Source organism: Mesoplodon bidens, assembly GCF_964165515.1.
Source record: "Mesoplodon bidens genome assembly, chromosome: 8".
NCBI classification, from domain to species: Eukaryota; Metazoa; Chordata; class Mammalia; order Artiodactyla; family Ziphiidae; genus Mesoplodon; species Mesoplodon bidens.
This window is the reverse complement of record NC_138165.1, coordinates 39102532-39108256: the sequence shown is the minus strand read 5'-3', so window position 1 is coordinate 39108256 and position 5725 is coordinate 39102532.

Below are 5725 nucleotides of genomic sequence, written 5' to 3'. Positions count from 1 at the left end.
GCTTTGGGATGCAAGCTTAAATATTTTTTCAAAAAAAAAAGACCAAGAGTATGATTATTATAAAGGTCAAGTCATGGTTACCTTTTGGGGGAGGGAGGGTTTTCTGATTTTGAGGAGACACAGGTGGAGAGGGCTGGGGTGTTGGCAATGATTTATTAATTGACCTGAGTGATAGTTACACAGATATTGCTTTGATAACTCATTAAGTGGCACATTTAATGTTTTTTTCTGTCTGTGTCTATATTTTACCATAAAAAGGGAGTTTTAAGAAGGAAAATAATAGTTTTTTTAATTAAAAATTTTAACTTTAGGGGAAACTTAAAAAAAAAAAGACCATCTGTTCTTTCTCGGCTCCATCCTCCTCCTCCCACCCCTTTTCCATACGGGGTGTCGGCAGGATCTCTGCTAGTTCCAGCACTGACAGCTTCACACGAGACACTTTCACATGTCCCTGACTCGGTGGAGCAGGAATGGATGTAGTTACACACACACACACACACACACACACATGTGAAGCTTCCCTCCCGGTGCTTCAGGAAGAGGAAGTACCTTCTCTTCCCTGGTTGGTGAGAAGAGGGAATAGCCTCTCCTCAAGGACTCTGTAGCCCCCCACACCTCCTGCCAAAAGTCCCCCACTTGTTCCCAGGGGGTCTGAGCAGGAATGACAGCAGACTTGATGGCTCTTCTGACGGGCACCATCAGCTTGCCCTGCTAGCAGCCCCAGTGCCTGGCAGTGCCCCAGACTAAGGCTGAGTGGTGCTTCATGCTATGGTTCTCAGCAGTGGGCCTGAATAGATCATTTTAGTACTGGGCACTGTACAGCATCTTGTTACACCACTGTTGATGGAGCATCTAGTATATGCCAGGGATTTTGCTAGTTGTTTCACTTCATGCAGTGCATTACAATTACAATATTTTATTTCATGCTCATAACAATCCTATGTAACAGGTGGAAGACATCTAATTATTTCCGCTTTTCACATGGGTCATTGAGTCTCTAAGGTTTGAGTGTCTTAGGTAAAATCACTCTAAAGGGCTAGTCATACCTCTGAATACTTGCCATACCCACAGCCTCATGGTAGAAAAGTAGCCCTGGGTGGTTCCTCAGACAGGGTTTGTTTAGTGGTATCTCCTGACCCATCTCCCACCCCTAGTCCACAGCCAATTCTGCCAGAAGTGGTTGCTTGATTCAAGGACAGCCAAGCTATAAGGCCGAGATATATGGGATGGCCTGGAGAAACAGATCTGCCCAAAGAGGAATAATGGAATGGTGATTAGGTAGATAATTAGATTATCTCAGAAACATTTCATGAGAAATACAAATTAGGTGTTGGAAAAGCTAAAAGACACCAGAGATGAGAAAATTCTGCACAGATACCACAGGCAGTAGGAATAATCAGTAAACAGATAGTATGAGTAAGAGTAATGTAATGTGCATACAAAGGAAACTTTTGAAGGGCAGTTTGATAGTACCTATCAAAGTAGTGAAAGCAGAAATGTTTTGATACAGCAATTCCATTTATAAGAATGTATCATGCAGAAATACTTAAATAAGCAGGCAAGGTTTTATGTACCAGGATGTGTACTGCAATATTATTCATAGTAACAAAAAACTGTAGACAACCCAAATGTACATCTTTGGGGAAATGATTAAATAAATTATGTTATTAGTATCTAATGAAATGCTATGCAGCTATTAAAAAGAATGAGCTATGTGTTACAAGGAGAAATGATATCCTTAACATATTATGTAATGAATAAAAATTTGTAAATAATATTCATAGCATTTTCTAAGAATTTTCTAAACGACTATAAATATATGTAAAACATGTATATGTAATAGATATACATTCATATGTACCTCATATACATATTTGTATGTGCATAGAAAAATGTCTAAAATGTTATATAACAATATATTAACAGTGATTATCCTTTAAAGAATAGGAGCACTATGGTAGTTCTAAAGTATGTTTACAAGTACTTCAGTACTCCTGTCTCCAAAAGTGAGGACCAATTTCCCTTCCCTTGAGTGTGGCTTAGATTTGGTGTGTGTCTGTGTGTGATTCTCCAGATTAGGTCATACAAGACTTTCAGCCTCCTTCTTGCCATGTTTTGGATCACTCACCCTGGGCATAACTAGCTTCTACCTTGTGAAAACACCCAGCAGCCCTGTGGTAAGGTCCACGTGGTAAAGAACTGAGGCCTCCTGCCAACAACCAGCACTAACTTGCCAGGTGTGTGGGTGGATCCTACCATGTTAGCGGATCTTGCAGCCCCAGTCAAGCCTTCAGATGACTGCAATCCTGCTGGCTCCATGATTGCAATTTGTGAAAGACTCTGAGCTGAGAACCACCCAGCTAAGCCACTTTAGATTACTGACCCACAGAAGCTGTGTGAGATAATAAATATTTATTGTTTTAGGCCATTACATTTTGGGGATAATTTTTTATGCAGCAACAGACAGCTAAAATGAGTATGAAGAGGAGAAGGGTAATGGAGAACAATTTACTGTAAACATTTGACTCTAAAATTTTTTTATATTCCTCTTCATTGTTTATATTTTTATAATTAGCATTTATGATTTTTTTTTTTTTTTTTTTTTTTTTTTTTTGCGGTACACGGGCCTCTCACTACTGTGGCCTCTCCCGTTGCGGAGCACAGGCTCCGGACGCGCAGGCTCAGCGGCCATGGCTCACGGGCCCAGCTGCTCCGCGGCATGTGAGATCTTCCCGGACCGGAGCACGAACCCGCATCCCCTGCATCAGCAGGCGGACTCTTAACCACTGCGCCACCAGGGAAGCCCAGTATTTATGATTTTTAAATTAAAAAACTTTAAGTTGAAAAGGGCAACTTTTATGGAAAAGTACTAGCTCACATTGGCTGGACCTAGAAAGAATAATGCATATTTCAAAAAGCATGTAAGAAACTCAATGACTAGTACTGGTGACTGCACATATAAACAGGCCAAAAATATAAAAATATCTTCTCTCAGTGATATAAAACAAAAAACTTTGCCAGTCATCGATCATTATGTTTTTCTAACTAAATATTATCCAGTCATCCCTGACTTGCAAAGGAGAAAACTACAGAAGGGCATTTCTCTCTGTTGTACAAATATTTATGTTTGTGTTAACAAAGGACAAAGGACCCCTTTCTGATTTTTTTTCTTAAAGAACCAGTACTTAAATTGGCAGCTTTGATTGATGGTAATGTCACTAGTTAAGACACCAGTTAAAGAAGTTAAGTATTTAACATCTGCTTCTTTCTCATCAACTCCACAGCCTTCCTCTGGGTTGTACCCATTAGAACTTCAGTTTTTGTCTTCTGTTCACATCATTTTTTATCTCTGCAGTGCTTGGACAAACCCAGAAAATCAGTCTAGCCAGGTTGCAAAGTAAGAACTTCCTAAAAAAATACCATGGACTTAACAACTTCCCCTGTTCATAGTTACATTTAATTCCTTTTGAGCTAATGGCACCAGGGAAGTGATGTCTGCATCCTGGAGCAAACATTCTCATCATTTCTTCCTCTCCATTTAAAAACATTCCTTAGCCCTTACAAAAGTTAAGGGCCCCAGAGTTTTTTATGTGAGTATTGTATGTGCTGTTATATGGATTTTATCCATGTACCAGATTTTTTAAAAAGTAAATATTAATCTTGCCTGTTATATAAACTAAACATCTGTAATTTTCAATATGTAATGATACCATCAAGGGAGGAAGGAGCATAAGAGAAGAAGGGGAAAAGTCATCAAAAAGAGAATGTTAGGCTAAGACAAAGGAATCTAGCTAGACCTAGACCGTCTGCCTCTGGAAAGTTAAACTGTTCAACTTGAATTACATCATCAAAGTTGGGGTGTTCAGGGCCATTCCAGTCATGGCCATTTCGGTTAACCACCCACGTAGTATAAAAACTGCTCTCAACCTGTTCTTATTCATTTTTAGTATCCAGGCTTAATTAGTTTTCAGACAGGAGCTTGACACCTATTTGAGTCATTTAAAATATGTTAGTAAGATAAGTGTCCCAACATCCTCCCCTAGTCCCTTTTGCTAACACAACCAAAGCATCCACTGTAACATTCCCCAAAGAGAGTCCAGATCTATACTGTTATGACTATGAAAAGCAGGTCTTTCGTATACTGACTGTTTTATGGTCTCATTTGGATTGTGGTGGGCAAATAAGAGTGAGATAAAGTCCAAATAAACTGGCTTTCAGATTCCCATGTTTGTGTGGATTTATTTGGTCCTTTGATGTCTTTTCTGTTTCTCTGTTGGAATGTTTCAAATATGCACTTAAGTCACCCATAGAAAAGGCTGCTAATGTAAATGGACGTGTGTTTAGAATGGGCTGTCATCTTAACCTTCCCAGAGATGCAAAACCCATAAAACACAAGGGGTCAATTGGAATTACCTCTTCTGTTTCTTCTTTTAAATATGAGAGTTTGCAGAGTTCAGGTTGCCCTTTCCTTCTTGTCTCTCTGTTTATTCAGGTGACTTAAATTTTGGCTGTTATAAGGCGGGGTTGACCCTCAACTCTAGGACATTCCTCTTAAAATTGAGTTTTGACTTCCATGCCTTACTGATTATTTTAAAAGTATGATTCTGAGTCTTTGATACTCTATCTTCATAGTGATTTCCATTAAAAAAATAGTAATATAGGAGTGTGTAATCTGCAGTATTTGATCTCTTACTGTAAATGCACTTTTCAGATTAAAAAAACATTTTGTCATAAAAGTGTTATAAAAGTAATACTAAAGAAAAATTGAGAGGTGGGGGTGGGGTGGGGATCATCTGTAACCTATAACACACACAAGTGTTGCTAAAATAGACCTAATCAGGGCTTCCCTGGTGGCGCAGTGGTTGAGAGTCCGCCTGCCGACGCAGGGCACACAGGTTCGTGTCCCGGTCCGGGAAGATCCCACATGCCGCGGAGCGGCTGGGCCCGTGAGCCATGGCCGCTGAGCCTGCGTGTCCGGAGCCTGTGCTCCGCAACGGGAGAGGCCACAACAGTGAGAGGCCCGCGTACCACAAAAAAAAAAAAAAAAAAAGACCTAATCAGAGGTGAGGTGGGGCATTGACCCATGCAAACACTCCAGGTTGGTATATTGAAGCTGGTGAGAAATGGCTGCCCAGCAGCTCTAGAACCAATGGTGTTGTAAAAGTGTAAGGACTGCCTTTTACATGTAATATAACATCACAAGCATTTTTAGGTACAGTCTTTACAACAGGAGGAATTATATGGCTTCAAGTTTAGAATTTTTTTTTTTAGTGTGTACTTAGAGAAATCAAAATCTAGCTATATCATATCCACATCTTCAACTTTCATTGAATACTTAAGGTCTTACCATTAACAATGGAGTAGAAATGAGTCACAGTGAAAATACCATTTTAAAAGCTTAAAGGATTATTCTCTCCTTACTGAAAATTACATCCCTCGTAGAAGCAGTTCTATGGTACACAACTGTGCTTTGCCTGAGACTTCTAGATAGAATCCGTATCGCAGGCATGCTTGAGTACGTACTTCAAGTCAAAATGTGAATCCCTGTCAGCATTCGTATATTCAGAGCAATAATATTGATATATACATAATGCTTTTAACAAACTTCCCAAAATTGTAAATAATCTTATGGATTAAGGTCGAGAATTATGGAACAGCCAAGAGAGCTCCTTAAAAAACTGGGGCTTCACTCTGGGTAATACGCGGCATTCTGAAGGGATCCCTT